The sequence below is a fragment of the Orcinus orca genome, chromosome 10 (genome assembly GCF_937001465.1).
Source record: "Orcinus orca chromosome 10, mOrcOrc1.1, whole genome shotgun sequence".
NCBI classification, from domain to species: domain Eukaryota; kingdom Metazoa; phylum Chordata; class Mammalia; order Artiodactyla; family Delphinidae; genus Orcinus; species Orcinus orca.
Genome location: NC_064568.1, coordinates 88,964,438 through 88,982,401, shown reverse-complemented (window position 1 = coordinate 88,982,401; position 17,964 = coordinate 88,964,438).

Here is a 17,964-nt window from a genome sequence, read left to right as displayed (position 1 = left end):
TTTCTTCTCTAAAAATTGTGGAGAAAAACACATTGTGTCCCATTTTTCAGTAATCCTCGACTCTTCTTATTTTCTCCTGAGAGTCCAGTCTTCCTGATGGAATTACATTTGGTTTGCAATCTAAAGCCCTGATGTTTTCACTGGGGGAGAAGACATGAAAAGATCAGCCTCACACCTAAGCCAAACTATTCCCTGGATAATCCTCTCCAGATAGCAAACATTAGAACAAACAAAGATAAACTTCACTTGGGCAGCTCCAAGGCTATGCACCCCTAGGAGGGATACTTCCAGACTTCCCTGGGTGCCTAGTTACAAAAATGATATGATCCGTGGTGAGGACAGATACACATTCCCACGCAAAGTTTATACAAGTTAAATAGTGGTCCCCACCAAGCAGGCAGGGGACCAGATAACCTCTCCTAGTTGGGCTGCCCAGAAAGATCTTTGAAAGCCAAAGGGTGGAACACTGACATACGCTCAACTGCCCCGACAACATGCAGTTAACCTGCCAACATCATATAGCTACACACCTTTGCAGAACTTCCAAAAGGGCAAAACTCAAAGGCTTCAATCTCATTCCTGTTCTGTAGCATGAGGCTGCATCCCTCACATAATGTAATACCTTCCTTCACCCCAAAGAATTCAACTCCCTCTCCCATAGGCCACCACTGAGCCCCCTCTCCCTGGATTTGCATCCAGGTGCAAATTCATACATGTGGTGGGCATCCTTCATCCAAATGCAAATCATTTTGCAAGATTAAAATTCTTTTGCTAAGGACTGTTGCGGCTGGACTCTAAGAAAATTTGCATTTTGACTGGTAATATAGGCACAGCCATGGGTTATAGAAATGAAGGGACAAAGAGATCATTACAAAATCAAATTAACAAACAAATGAAATACAAATATACTTTATTAACTATCTACATTTTCTTGAAACAGGAAGAGACTAGAATTTAGAATGCTGAAATGCAACTAAGTGAAAAGGGGCAAAAAGTATTTTAATGAATTATGACACAACTTGAGATGCAGACTGGATAATTAGAGTCTCCAATTGTGACTCAGTGGAAAGCTGGCTTGATTTAGCCCTCTTCCGCTGATTTGTTAGAGAAAATGGCTATATTTCAAAGTAAGACTTCCATATTGGTTGTAGTTTAAGACAGCTAAGTTATAAAGAATATTCAAGCTAGTATTAGAAAAATTTTAAAACATTTCCAACTCAATATTTTTAAATTGCTTGCTAAAACATGTAAAGACAGTATTTTTTTGTATTATAAAAAATGAAAATTTCCCCAAATTTAGTTCCCAAAAGTCCAGCCTTAGTTTGTTCTTTATATCATTCTCCTTCACCCAAATATATCGACACTGAGAAACCAAGATACCTCGAGTCAGTGATGTGGATAAATGTGAGGCCAATAAAAACGACTGATAGGAAAAGTATCACCACACCCACAATTTGTGAAATGGAGTTGTAAGTACTTTGACTATTGAGGAGCTCCACAGAGAGGACAGAAATCTGAACAATGACCGATGTCATACACCCTTGATCTCTGGGGTTGATCTGGGGCGTGCCTCCCCACCAGACATGTAGGTTCACAGCCCCGAGAGCTTCATGGGGAGACATGGGCCCTGCGGGGACCTGAGCCACCTCTACACACAGGCTAGAAGTGGTTCAAGGGATACCTGGAGATGGATCTCCTGACTCAGATATGCAGAACACAGTAAGATCAACTTCCGTAACGGTGGGGAATGAATGACACCAAGGGCATTTTCTCGAGTATGGTTAAAATTATTCACGGGCCATGATTACAGTTGTTAGTGTAGTATTCTCATAAGATTCCGGAGATGACTGCAAGTTTCTTGGAGCATGAAAAGTCTCCCTGGGGCTTCCCTGGTGGCGCAGTGGTTGGGAGTCCGCCTGCCGATGCAGGGGACACGGGTTCGCGCCCCGGTCCGGGAAGATCCCACATGCCGCGGAGAGGCTGGGCACGTGAGCCATGGCTGCTGAGCCTGCGCGTCCGGAGCCTGTGCTCCGCAACAGGGGAGGCCACAGCAGTGAGAGGCCCGCGTACCACAAAAAAAAAAAAAAAAAAAAAAGTCTCCCTGCTGCTGCCTCTCCTGCCAGGCCCCCTCTGCAACCAAGTACCTGACATCTGACCACTGAACCATTGGCCATCGTAGGAGCTAGAGGCTAGATCAGCTGAGAGTGTCTATTTGGAATCATTTAATGTAATTACTGGCACATGATAATGACATATTGCTCTCTCTTCCTCTCTTTCCTACCTTCCCTCCTTGCCTTTCTGAAACCAGAGCAGAAGTGTGTGTGTGTGCACACTTGAGTGAAGGTCCGGTTCACATCTACCTGTAATTGTAAAACTTCGTCTTATCGCAAAAGACTTGCAAGGCTTATCTTTTTTAAAAGAAAGAAAAAACTGACCCCACCCCTGCCTCCTTAACCCTTCTCCACTCTAGCAGTAAAACTTCCATTCCTTAATGCCACAGGGAGTCAACAGTTAGGCTTTTACAAACTGTACTTTCTAAATGCTTGCCTTAAAGAGCACAGCACTTTATATTTTCCCATTCAGTCCTTCCCCAGAGTCAATACTGTACTCAAAATTCAACTATATTCCCAGGTCTAGTAGCACTATTATATAATGTAGTCTGTTTAGGAAGTACAAACTCAATGTCAGGCATGTATTAAGTATTCAGTGCAAGTTCTTTGCCTTTCTAACCCTTATCCTTAAAGTTAACTGAAGGTTAGATGTAGCTTATCTCCTATGCTATTTACTCCACTGAAAAAGATCATAGCATGTACAAACCATTTGAATGCTAAGCCTCCTTATTTTCTGCATGATTTTAACCTTATTCATGGTTTGTGGTGTATAACGCTATTACCTTCCTTTATCCTCTGAAGGATGTCACTCAATAGACATTCACGCAGTACCTTTTATGAACAGTACCATAGTGAGGCAGAGAGGTGATGCAGTGCCATGGTTAACAGAGCAGCCTGGTTAAGAGAAGACGCAGGAACAGCCTCGGTCAAATTATGTGCTGTTCCTCAGTTTTCTCATCTGTAAATTGGGGATAATTATAGTAGTTACCTCATAGGGTTGTTGTAAGGAATAAATGGGGCAGATCATGTGAAGTTCTCTGAACAGTGACAAGCATCTGTTAAGTTATAACTATTTTGATGTATCCAGGAGCTAGTGCAGGGATTCTTAGCCTGGAGTCCATGAACTCCTAGGGCCCACAGATGGATTTAGAGTATCCCAGAACCCCTTGAAATTATTTGCAGAATTTAGATTACTTTGTCTAGAGAGGAAGTTTATAGTTTTCATCAGGTTCTCAAAGGTGTGTGTGAGGCCAAAAGGGTTAGGACCCACTGAACCTGGGCTGTAGAGACACAAGACAAATTTTCCTCTGACAGAGGAGACGGACACTTAGTGACAATAGATATGACAACAGTTATGTAGAAACGGTCCAAGGTGCAATGGGACACATAGAAGAGCCACCTGGAGGGAGTGATGCAACAAACAAAGCTTCCTGGAATAGGTGGCATTTCAGAGAAGTCCTAAGTATGAATAGAGATAGGTAGATGGAAAAGGGGGTTAACAGTGTTCCAGGGATAGTGAGAGCCATGTGCAAAGGTAGGAGCTGGAGCATATTATTCCTACCAACCATGACTACCAGCTGAGGTTACTAATTTTCATGTCAGAATTAAGGAAACCTATTGAGGAAAAAAAAGGCAAATTTGAAAGCTAACTTATTTATGAAAAAGCATTTCCAATTCCATTTTAATTTGTTTCTGAAATCCGGTTGGAATGACCTAAGTATTCCTTGTGAATGCAACATCAAGGGTATCCATGATCATTTCAGGGGTGGTGACTAGTTTTACATATTCTGTAGCTAAATATAATCGATTCTGTAGCTTCCTAATGATCTGCCCTGAGGAGTTATTATTCCTGATGGCAATTAATCAAAATAAAACAGACTGCATAGAATGAAGCAAATTCAAACCTCCAGCCTCAGTTAGGAGCACCTGCACATTAAGATTAATCATGGGTCTTACTTGAATGTGACAGGTATATCAATATTATAGAGAAAAGAGAAGAGTAACATTTTCCAGCAGAGTTCCAAGTGTAATTCCAAGGAGCAAAGGTTCTTAAACCTCAGTCTATGTCGAACAAAACCACACAGAATCCATAGTTGTCCATCGCATTGACAGTAAAATTATTTTCTTCCCCAAAGCTTAGATATTTGTGCCATTTGCATTGCAAAACATAAAATGCAGGGAGTGGTGACAACAAAATGGAGGAATTTGACTGTCTTCCTCCCAAGGAACACCGATTCTGACAATCACCCACAAATGAGAGTGCCTTTGTGGACATTCAGGAGCTCAACAGAGAAGTTCCAACACACTGTTGGAGGAAAAAAAAAATCCGAGATTGGACACATTGAAGAGGGTAAGACAAAGAATTTCACTTTACCCAAGTCAACCCCCTGCCCCAAGGTGGTACAGCTCAGTGCTAAGAGAGACCTTCTATGTCAGTGAGAGCACATGAGCGAGTGCCTGGCTTTCCCAGCTGTACAGGATGCAGCCAAAGAGGCCCACCTCATTGGTCCTCTTCATGCCTCATCCAGAATACTGAGATGTGCTGCACAACTGAGAGGAGGGGAGGGGCTAAAAAAACAGTAGCCAGAGCTCTTAGAGGTCAGAAAGGGATGCGGATCCTACTAAACGCCATGCAGACTCCATCAGGAAGCTCAACCACAAGTCACTGGGGATGCCTCTTTTGAGGATCCTCCCAACTGGCCCACAGACACCCTCAACACTCTGCACAGCTCACCCACCCACACCACCACCACCATGTCTACGTGGCCAGCTCCCTGCTCGTGCCCCCAAGGGCAACAAGTGCGAGTCTTTGCAGACAGTTAGTGAGTATGTGCAGAAAGCTGGCTCAACTCTCCGGGATTGGGAGAAAGCATAAGAACTTGAGCATTCAGCTCTGCCCTGGGGAAGGCAAATGGGACGCTGTCAGCATTCAGCCAGCCTTTGTAGGGTCAAGAGAAAGAATACCAATATTAAGAATTCCCCTCCCCCAAGAGGGAACAAGAAGTGTGGAGCATGTATATCTATAGAAAAATTCTGAGAGAACCTCAGAATACTTAGCAGGGCTGGCAGAAGGTATTTCTCTCCTGAAGATAGTCAGTGGAGACTGCAGGAAGTGACTGCTTCTTCAAATGCAAATACAGCAAAACAAGACTTCAAGGAACATGAAAAAACAAGGAAACATGACACTACCAAATAAACACAATATTTTTCCAATAACCAACTTTAAAGAAATGGAGATCTGCAATTTGCCCGATAAAAGAATTGAAAATAGCTGTCTTCAGGAAGCTCAGTGATAAAAAGAAATACAATTCAAAGAAATCAGGAAAACAATACAGAAACAAAATGAGAATTTTAACAGAGATATAGAAATCATAAAAAAGAACCAAACAGAAAGTCTGGAGCTGAAAAATACAATGAATGAAAGGAAAAATGCAATATAGAGGATGAACAGCAGACTTGATCAAGCAGAAGAAAGAAGCTGGGAAGTCAATTCAGGTCATTTGAAATTATCCAGACAGAGGAGAACAAAGAAAAGAGAATGAAAAAGAGTGAAGAAAGCCTATGTGAATTATGGGATACCATCAAGAAAAACAATCTATGAATTAATGGAGTACCAGAAGGAGAATAGAGGGAGAAACAGATAAAAAAATTAAAGAAATGGTGGCTGAGAACTTTGCAAAGCTGGGGAGAAATACGGACATCCAAGTTCATGAAGCTCATGGGTCCTCAAAAGGAGTCAACTCAAAAAGATCTTCTCCAAGCAGATTATAATAAAATGAGCTAAAGTCAAAGACAAAGAATTTTAAAACCAACAGAGAGAAAGAAAAAACCTCGCATACAAGAGGACCCCATAAGGCTATTAGCAGATTTCTCAGCATAAGCCTTGCAGGTCAGGAGAGAGTGGGATAATATATTTAAAGCACTGAAAGAAAAAAAAAAAACTGCCAACCAGGAAGACTTTACCCAGTAAGGCTATCCTTCAAAAATGAAGGAGAGAGAAAGACTTTCCCTGACAATCAAAAGCTGATGGAGTTCATCATCACTAGACCTGCCTTAGAAGAAATAGTAAAGGAATTCTTCAAGTTTAAATGAAAGGACACTAATTAGTAACATAAGTAGATAAAAAAATGTAAGATATACTGATCAAGGTAACTGTATAGTCAAATGCAGAATACTCTAATACTGTAATATGGTATTGTGTTAATCAACTCCAGTATAAAGGCTAAAGGACAAAAGCATTACAAATAACTATAGCTACAATTATTTGTTAATGGATATACAATATAAAAAGATGCAAATTGTGACATCAAAAACATGAAATGGGGGGGAAGGGCAGAGTTTTTGTATGTGATCAAAGTTAAGTTATCAGCTTGAAATAGACTGCTATAGCTATAAGATGTTCTATGTAAATTTCATAGTAACCACAAAGCAAAAATTTACAATAGACACACAAAGATTAAAGAGGAATGAATCAATCAAAACATACCATTATGGAAATCATCAATTCACAAAGCAAATCAGCAAGAGAGAAAGGAACAAAGAAACTAGAGAACAACCAAAAAACAATTAACAAGATGGTAAGTCTTTACCTATTGATAATTACTTTAAATGTAAATGGATTAAATTCTCCAATCAAAAGACATGGAGTGGCTGAATGGATAAAACAAGAAGACCCAACTATCTGCTGCCTACAAGAGACTCAATTCAGTTTTAAGGACACACATATGTTCAAAGTGAAGGAATGGAAAAAGAAATTCCATGCAAATGGAATCCTAAAGAGAAAAGGGGTAGCTATATTTGTATCAGACAAGATAGACCTTAAGTCAAAAACTTTAACAAAAGACAAAGAAGGTCATTATACAATGATAAAGGAGTCAATTCATCAAAAAGACATAACAGTTGAAGTATATATGCACCCAACATTAGAGCACCTAAATATATAAAGTATATGCTAAATGATTTGAAGAGAAAAATAAACAAAACAATAATATTAGGGGAATTCAGTACCCCATTTTCAATGCTGAATAGATCATCCATGCAGAAAATCAATAGGAAACATTACACTTGAACTATACTTTAGACCAAAGGACCTAACAGGCATTTATAGAACATTCTAACAGCAGCAGAATACACATTCTTCTCAAGCCCACAAGGAACATTGTCTAGGATAGATAATATGTTAGGCAACAAAACAAGTTCAGCAAACTTAAGAAGACTGAAATCATACCAAGTATCTTTTCTGACCACAATGGCATGAAAATAGAAATCAGTGACAGGAGGAAAAATTGAAAATTCACGAATATGTGGAAATTAAACAACCAATGGATCAGAGAAGAAATCAAAAGGAAAATAAAAAATACCTTGAAACAAATGAAAATGGAAACACAACATATCAAAACTAATGAAATGCAGCGACACAGTTCAAAGAGGGATGTTTATAGCAATAAATGCCTACATTAAGAAAAAAGAAAGATCTCAAACAACCTAACATTACACCTCAAGGAACTAGAAAAATTCAAACAAATGAAGCCCAAAAGTTAGCAGAAGGAAGGAAATACAAAGATCAGACAGAAAGAAATGAAATAAAGACCAGAAAAATAATAGAAAAGATCAATGAAACTGAGAGCTGTTTTTTTACAAAACTGACAAACCTTTAACTAGACTAACTATAAAAAAAGAGAAGACTCAAATAAATAAAATCAGAAATGAAAGAGGAAACATTAAAACTAATACCACAGAAATACAAAGGATCATAAGACACAACTATGAACAATTGTATGCCAACAAATTGGACAATCTAGAAGAAATGGACAAATTCCTAGAAATACACAGCCTACCAAGTCTGAATCATGAAGACACAGAAAACTGAACAGACTAATAATGAGTAAGGAGATTGAATCAGTAATTGAAAATCTCCCAATAAAGAAAAGTCCAGGAGTTGATGGTTTTACTGGTGAATTCTACCAAACATTTAAAGAAGAATTAATACCAATCCTTCTCAAACTCTACTAAAAAATTTGAGTACTTACATATTCATTTTACAAGGCCAGTATTACCCTGATACTGTAGCCAGACAAGGACACTACAAGAAAAGAAAACTACAGACCAATATCCTTGATGAATATAGATGCAAAAATCCACAACAAAATACTAGCAAGCAGAATTGAACAGCACTGTAAAAGGATCATATACCATGATCAAGTTGGATTTATCCTTGGGGTACAAGGATGGTTCAACATACAAAAATCAATAAATATGACTTACCACATTAACAGAATGAAGGATAAAAACATGATAATTTCAATAGATGTAGAAAAAAAGAAATCGACAAAATTCAACATCCCATCCTTTCATAATAAAAACTCTTAATAAATTAGATACATAAGAAATATATCTCAACATAATAAAGGCCATATATGACAAGCCCAAAGCTAACATTGTACTCAATGGTGAAAAAGTGAAAGCTTTTCCTCTAAGATCAGGAACAAGATAAGGGTGTCCACTCTCACCACTTCTATTCAACATAGTACCAGAAGTCCTATCCAGTGCAATTAGACAAGGAAAAGAAATAAATGTCATCCAAATTGGAAATAAAGTAGTAACTTTTTCTCTGTTTGTAGATGACATAACGTTATACGTAGAAAAGCCAAAGACGCCACCAAAAACCTGTTAGAAATAACAAATTCAGTAAAGTTGCAATATACAAAAATCAGTTGCACTTCTATTAACAACAAACTATTGGAAAAAGAAATTAAGGAAACAATCCTATTTACAGTAGCATTAAAAACAATTACTTAAGAATGAATTTAACCAAGGAGGTGAAAGACCTATACGCTGAAAACTACAAGACATTGATGAAATAAACTGAGGATGACCCAAAGAGATCTACAGATTCAGTGCAATCCCTATCAAAATTCCACTGGCATTTTCCACAGGAATAGAAAAACACAATCCTAAAATTCATATGGATCCACAAAAGACCCTGAAGAGCCAAACCAGTTTTGGAAAGGAAGAACAAATCTGGAGGCATCATACTTCCCGATTTCAAACTCTATTACAAAGCTATAGTAATCAAACATTATGGGACTGGCACAAAACAGACACATAGACCAATGCAACAGAATAGAGAGCCCAGATACAAACCCACACAAATATGGTCAATTAATCTTTGACAAGGGCACAAGAACACACAATGGGGAAAAGATGGTCTCTTCAGTAAATGCTATTGGGAAAACTGGATAATCACATGCAAAAGAATGAAATTGGACCCCCTACCCTACACCACTCACAAAAATTAACCTGAAATGGTATAAAGACTAAAATGTAAGCCCTGAAACCATAAAACTCCTATAAGAAAACATAGGGGGAAAGCTTCTTGACATCGGTTTTGGCAATGATTTTTTGGATATGACACCAAAAGCACGTATAACAAAAGCAAAAATAAGCAAATGGGACTACATCAAACTAATAAGCTCTGTGTGCAAAGGAAATCATCAATAAAATGAAAAGGCAACCTACAGAATAGTAAAAAAAAAGATCTGTAAATCATATATCTGATAAGAAGGGGTTAATATCCAAAGTATATAAGGAATCTATACAACTCAATAGCAAAGCTGAAATAAGCAAGAAAGAAATCCTGTAATTTGTAACAACATGGATGAATTTGGTGGACATTATGGTAAGTGAAATTAGCCAGAGAGAAAAGGCAAATAGGGACTTCCCTGGTGGTGCAGTGGTTAAGAATCTGCCTGCCAACGCAGGGGACATGGATTCGAGCCCTGGTCCAGGAAGATCCCACGTGCCTCAGAGCAACTAAGCCCATGTGCCACAACTACTGAGCCTATGCTCTAGAGCCCGCGAGCCACAACTACTGAGCCTGCGTGCCACAACTACTGAAGCCCGCGTGCCTAGAGCCGGTTCTCCACTTCTCCCGCAATGAGAAGCCCACGCACCGTGACAAAGAGTAGCCCCCGCTCACCACAACTAGAGAAAAGCCTACATGCAGCAACAAAGACCCAACACAGCCAAAAAAAATTTTTTAATAAAATAAAAAAAAGAAAAGGCAAATACTGTATCATCTTTCTTATATGTGGAATCTAAAAACAAACAACAAAAAGTCAAACGTGGAAACAGAGAGTAGAGTGGTCGTTACTAGGGGCTAGCAGGAGAGGGAAAATGGGGAGATGCTGATCAAAGGATCCAAGTCTTCAGCTCTGGGGATCTAATGTACAGAATTATGGCAATAGTTAATAATACTGTGCTGTGTACTGGAAATTTGCTAAGAGAGTAGACCTTAAGCATTCTCACCACACACACACACACACACACACACACACAAAGATGAGGTGATGGATGTGTTAATTAACCTGATTGTGGTAATCATTTCACAAAGTATATGCATGTCAAATCATCAGGTGGTATACTTTAAATATAAGCAATTTTATTTCTCAACTATATTTCAATAAAGCTGGGGAAAAAAATCCTAAAATGCACTGCAGAGAACCCAGAAGAAGGTAGGTCAGCTAAATGTTTTCTTTTGTTTTGTATGCCCTGAATTGTACCAGAATATAGATAGGAATTTACCTGTTGTTCCTATATTTAAAATCAAAATATGCTTTTGTGTTTTTCTCAAGCTTTCAATTCTGTATTCATTCATTGTTTTATCAAGGCACAGCACCCCAGAGTAGCACAAGAGAGGCGTATACATATGGTTAAGCACACATTCTCTGAAACCAGATTTCCCAGATTTGAAGCCTAGTTTTACCACTTAAGAGCTGTGTGACCTTGAACAAGTTACTTCATAGCTCTGGATCTCAGTCTCGTTCTGCAAATTGGGGATAAAGATAAGATATACCTATTAGGATTGAGGAAATGAATTCACATGTAAACAATTTAGAATGGTGCCTCGTACATAGCAAACACTTTATAATTTTTTTCTATTATTATTATTTTATAATTATTAGGCAAGTTTCCTTAAATTCTCTGGGCCTCAGTTTCTGTATTTGTAAGATAGGGATGATAGCATTGGTCACATCATAGTATTGTTATGAGGACTAAATAAGATAATAAAAGGACATACTCTCCAACTAACAGCTAATAAATAATGATGATGACATCATTTATTGAGTGCTTATTATGTGCTAATCCCTTTACATCTGTTGTCTCATTTGTTTCATAGCAAGTCTAAGAAGTAGATACCACTTTATTCTTTAAAAAGATGAGGAAACTGAGGCCTGGAGAGATGAAGCAAAGTACCTCTGCTCGCACATCTTAATAACTGGCAGAATGAGGACTCCAGCCTGTCCACTGCATTTGAAAACTTGTGCCTTTAACAAGTACCCTCTACTAACAAAAAAAGGAAAGAGGAAAATAAAGTGGTTTTTATCCTGTAGCTGAAATTCCATATTACAAATAATATGATTTAGAATCCAGGCTACCTGTTTTTATCAATGTAATTAGAATAAATAATGAAATGTTAGAATACTTTTAAATGGGAGAAGAAAACACTAAATAAGAGGCATGGATAAGAATCAAAAGTTTTGAAGTTTGAATTTTATAGAATTGGGTAGGAATTACAATGGTAGCTTTTTTCTTTTTAAATACAAACATGCCTATCTTAGTGGAAATTCAATTTACAGAATTCAAATGATAATTATCATGAATGAATTGGCATGAATTTATTCTCAATGAAAGAATTTATTCTTTGAAAGAATAAATTTGAAATACATTCTTATGAAATAAATTCTTATGAAAGAATAAATGTAAAGAATTAAGGAAAGTCCCCAAATGTAAAGGATTTGGAAGTTCCAAGCTACCATCTTGTCCATACCTCTTTTTATACCAAATAACAGGAATGACCACCTATTAAGGTTTCAACAAAATCAGTCCTATGCCTGACACCATCCTCTGATGAATTCATCCCTTAATGAGATCACCTGTCATTATTTATAGAAAAAATTCTTAGAACTGAAGAGTAAACACAGGTACAAATTGCAAATGTGTTCCCTAGCTTTAAGATGGGCAAGACAGGAATGACCCATTAAGCATTCATTTATTCAGCAAATACTCACTGAGTTTCTACTCTATACCCTATATTGAGCTACAACCTAGGAGTCCAAAAACAAAGAAAAAAAAAGGAAAGAAAAAGAAAAGAAAGACAAAAAACAATGTTCCTATTCTTAGAGCTTACAGTATAGTGAGGAATACAGCTGAGTGAATAGGCAATTCGTGTATAGTGTTAGAAGTGCTTTAATAGGGAAATAACAGGGTGCTTTTTTTCTTTAACTGAAGTAGAGTTGATTTACAATGTTGTGTCAATCTCTGCTGTACAGCAAAGTGACTCAGTTATACACATACAGACATTCTTTTTTAAAAAAATTATTTTCCATTATGGTTTATCCCAGGATGTTGGATATAGTTCCCTGTGCTGTACAGTAGGACCTTGCTGTTTATCCATTCTAAATGTAATAGTTTGCATCTACCAACCTCCAACTCCCAGTCCATCCCTCTCCCTCCCCCACCACCCCCTTGGCAACCGCAAGTCTGATCTCTATGTCTATGAGTCTGTTCCTGTTTTGTAGATAGGTTCATTTGTGGCATATTTTAGATTCCACGTATAAGTGATATCATATGGTATTTGTCTTTCTCTTTCTGACTTAACTTCACTTAGTATGATAATGTCTAGTTGCATCCATGTTGCTACAAATGGCATTATTTCATTTTTTTATGGCTGAGTAGTATATATGTACCACATCTTTTCTATCCATTCATCTGTCAACGATAGACATTTAGGTTGTTTCTATGTTTTGTCTATTGTGAATAGTGCTGCTATGAACATAGGGGTGCATGCATCTTTTTGAATTATAGTTTTGTCCGGGTATATGCCAGGAGTGGGATTGCTGGATCAATTTTTAGTTTTAGTTTTCTGAGGAACGTCCATACTGTTTTCCATAGTGGCTGCAGAGGGTGCTCTTTTTAATAGGTCCCCATAAATGAAAGGTTAAGGAAAGCTTCTCAATTCTGAATGGAGACCTGAAAAGTTTACTGTGGTGGTGATATTATCAAATTGGCATACTTGAAAGATTACTGCTTGCAGGGAAGAGAAAAGACTGAAGGGGGACAATAGTGAAGGGCAGTAGGAGACTTCTGCAGTGATCCTGGCTAGAGAGGATGGCAGTGGGTACCAGGGAAATGGCAGCCGGGCTGGAGAGAAGTGGCTAGATTCTCAAGATGATGATGAAGTAGAATTAATAGAATTTGGTAATTAACTGGAAGAAGAAAGGAAGGGATTGGAAAGAAGGATGATATCTTACTTTGGTTTTCCCCAGAAACAGATCTCAAAGAAAAGGTTCAAGGGCAAGTACTTCATTTGAGAAGAACAGGGAATATGGGTAGGAAAATGAGGAAGTGATATCAAGGAGGAAATATAGCCAAGAAAGAGTGCTTTATCAAGCCAACTATGCTATTAATGTCACGGAGAAATCCTGGGAAATGCTATAAAACAAATGTCTCAGAGTTCTCCCACCCAAGAGGTTGAGGAGCTGGGGAATTTATAAACCAATTGCCATGAGTCACTGGCTGATAGGTTTAATACCCCAGCATTTCCAGCCTGTTCTGCACAGACAGAGTAGCTTTCTGTTGCTTCTTTAAAGGCCCTCAGGCAAAAAAGACATAGATACAGGCCTTCGGAAATGGGCAGGACCACAGGGAATGGTGAGGCCCAAAGAATATTTGCTACAGATGACACTCAGTCGCTGGTGTGGGTCAGTAGGGTAAGGATTAACTGAGATGGGGAACCCAGGGCTTAAAGCAAGACAGAAGGGTAGTGGGGAATAGAGACTGAGTTTCATTTTTGGCATGGTTCATTTGAGGTGCTCATGGGACATCTAAGTGAAGGTGTTTAGGAGACAGCTGGATATGTGAATATGAGTCTTTGGAGAGCAATATGATCTACAGTTACAGATTTGGAAACTATCAGCATGTAAATCCATGAAATCCCATGGGAAATTGTATAGAGTAAGGAACAATGATGGGCATGGGCAGGAACCAAAGATCACTAATATTTAAGGGACAGTGAAAGGAGGAGAACTCTGCAAAGAATAAGACACATCAGAGAGTTATAATAAAAACCAGAAGTACTGGGTATCTAGAAGCTAAGAAGAGAAATTTAAGAAGTAGAAAGTAAAAATGTGTCACCTGCTGTTGAAAAAGCAAGAATAATGAAAGACAAAACAATGTTATTAGATTCAGCAACAAGCAAGTCTTCAATGATCTTGGAGTGGTTGGTTAAGAGATTCTATTACATCGAAGGCTGCATGTGTGTGAGTCATTGTAAACAGCAAAGATAGATAACTCAGGAAGTTTACCTGAGAATGAGAGGAGCTGGAGAAAACAGAGATTGAAGGTTTAGTACCTGTAAAATACTGTAAAATGAAGCACAATCCTTCTGTCACCAACAACTCTTCCCTTAACCTGGTGACCATCAGGTTAAGGGGAAGAGTTGTTGGTGACAGAAGGATTGTTTGTTTATAGAAAATGAAAGAGACAAAATTTTGATGAGAAAGAGCCAACGAAGGGGATGGAGAGTGAAGCTACAGGAGAAATGATTCAAAGCCATGGAGTTCGCTAGAAGACAGAAAGGGGACTGAGTCCAGAGACAAGGGCGGGGAAGACCTCACATGGACTTTGTTTCCTTTGTTGCAACTGGCAAGAAGAAAAGTGCTGGGTGCAGATCAAGGCTAATTTGTAGATTTGGTGGCATGAAGTTAAGAAGGTACCTGTGTATTTTCTCCATGAACCAAGAGTTGAAGAGCAAGGTGTGAATGAGGGGGAATCAGTGATGTCACAGGATTAAGGAGCTTATGGCTAGAATGAAACGCCTCTGCAGGGAACTGAGAGAAAGCTGATGAGGAAAACAGCTGTGTGATTTCCTCTCACAGTGCTCAGGTGTGAGCCCAGAGACCAAATAGTTGGACTTTTTCAAGATTGGGCTTCAACAAGTGAGTGGAAGAGAGGGATGACAGGGCAAGAGAGTTGCAAGGTGGCTGAAGTGATGACGATAGAAAATCGAAACAAACAGGGAAGAATTAAAGATAGGAGGAAAGGATGGACAGAAGCAATTCATGGGAATGGCGTTCCAGGTTCTGATCAAGGGATTCTATTTCCAGGGTTTGGGGTAAGGAGAGAGCACACTAGGAGGGAGACTAGTTACAAACAGGAACCTGTTGTAAATTGATGAAAGTTGACCAGCATTGACTAGTTTGTCATGGTAGAGGGATAAAGCAGGAGATGGCTCAGAAACAAGTGAGGAAGGAAACAAGGCTGCCATGGCTGAGATGAGAAATGGCTGGATTTCCTTCCCATTTAGGTCACCACAGAGCACTGAGTACTCCAATGAAAATTAATTATTAAAAAAAAAAAAAGAAAGAAAGAAATGGCTGGGCCAGTGTCTAACTAAAGAGCTAATTCAATGGTGTTATGGCCATTGTTCTGTCTCCCTATTATGAGTTGAATTGTCTTCTCCAAAAAGATACGTTGAAGACCTAACTCCTGGTTCCTGTGAATGGGACCTTCTTTGGAAATAGGGTCTTTGCAGATGTAGTCAAGATTCAGTGGACCCTAAGCCAATATGACTTATAAGAAGAGGCAGAGAGACACAGATAAAGACACACAGGGAGAACACCATGTGACAACAGAGGCAGAGACTGGAGTGATGTGTTTATAAGCCAAGGGACAACAAGGATTGGTGGCAACACCAGAAGCTAAGAGAAGGGCATGGAACAGATTCTTCTCTAGGGCCTTAGAGAAAGCATGGCCCTGCTGACACCCAGATATCAGACTTCTAGCATCCAGAACTGTGAGAGAATATATTTTTGTTGTTTAAGGACAAGTTAATTGCAATATCTTGTCACAGTGGCCCTAGGAAACTAATACACCCTCTATGCTTATATATGACTTAGCCTGGGTCATGGGTATATTTCCTAATGTCACAGGGCACCGACAGAAGTCAGACTGTGGTCAACAGATACTGGGGCAATTCTCCATTTCTAAGTAGAAACTGGACCTTTTCGTTCTTATTAAGTGTTGTTTTCAACTCTCTTCCGGTGATACAGTAATTCAATGTACTGTTATTCCCAAGCAAAGATGTCCGAAGGTTAAGTTCATCCAGTAGGAAGAGAACTAAAAAGAAAGGCCAAATGACTTCTACGTAAATTTAGAAGTGTTAGGATATTTTAGACTAGAGTCAGTCATAGTACCAGAATATCTGGTGTTTACTGTATTTTTTACTTTCAAAAGGAAGTCAGTGCACTTTTTCTGGTGACAGTACATGCCCATTTTGTGTACTAGAACTTTTTTTTTCACAGCAATATTGACACACGATTTAATGTTCCCATTTCTACTGATTGATTTGGCACAGACAATGCATTTCTGTGCCAATGAATAAGAACAGATCTACGTGACCCTTTTCTCTCTCTTTTTTTCATCTCTTACTAACTTGCACACACAGACACATATAAAACAGAAAATATATCAGTATTTTTCATATAAGCAAATATTGAGAATAATTTAATTCATGAATTAATTAATTAATACCCCATGGATTGTTCCCCAAAGGCTCAAAGTCAGGATGCTTTTTTTTTTTAATATTTATTTATTTACTTTTGGCTGCATTGGGTCTTCATTGCTGCACGCGGGCTTACTCTAGTTGTGGCGAGCAAGGGCTACTCTTCGTTGCAGTGCACGGGCTTCTCATTGCGGTGGCTTCTCTTATGGCAGAACATGGGCTCTAGGCGCACGGGCTTCAGTAGTTGTGGCATGCGGGCTCAGTAGTTGTGGCTCGCGGGCTCTAGAACGCAGGCTCAGTAGTTGTGGCACAAGGGGTTAGTTGCTTCGCGGCATGTGGGATCTTCCCGGACCAGGGCTTGAACCCATGTCCCCTGCATTGGCAGGCGGATTCTTAACCACTGCGCCACCAGGGAAGTCCCTTGTTTTTCTTTTATAAATTTATTTCAGGATACTTTTATTAGCCAAAGACTAGATGAAAATTCAAGATTTTCTATGGCCTTCAAATGTTGCTAGGTTTTCAGCTTTACACGAATTATTTAAAACTTCAAGTTATAAACAATTTATATAAATCAGGGAGGCAAACACAACCACCCTCAGGAGTTGGGCAGGTAATAAAAATAACTGAAGTTGACCTGATTGTATTCTCGGGACATACTCTGTTTACACATTAAACACGCAGCTTTACTTCCACCCACAAATGTGTTTTCTCCCACTTTTCTTGAAACACAAGGCCCTGCTCAGTCTACCTTTCATTTTTTCATTTTTGCAGAGGCTCGGCTATAAAATTATTTCACCGTTCTATGAATTCTGTAAAGAGAACCAACAGGGCAAGCATCAGGCTGACTGGCTGGAGGGCTGAGGCCTCGGTGGTGAAAAGAAGACAGTGAGGAAGCTCAGGCTCCATGTGAGGAGAGCAGGTCTCCCTGGGCTCCAGCTGGTCCTTCCCAAGTAGGACTGTGTGCCCAGTTAGTAGACAGGCCAGTTTTTTTTTTGTTGTTTGTTTGTTTGTTTAATAAATAAATAAATATTTATTTATTTTTGGCTGCATTGGGTCTTCGTTGCTGTGTGTGGGCTTTCTCTAGTTGTGGTGAGCGGGGGCTACTCTTCGTTGCAGTGCGTGGGCTTCTCACTGCGGTGGCTTCTCTTGTCGTGGAGCACGGGCTCTAGGCGCACGGGCTTCAGTAATTGTGGTTCATGGGCTCTTGGCATGCAGGCTCAGTAGTTGTGGCGCACGGGCTTAGTTGCTCCGCGGCATGGGGGATCTTCCCGGACCAGGGCTCGAACCCAT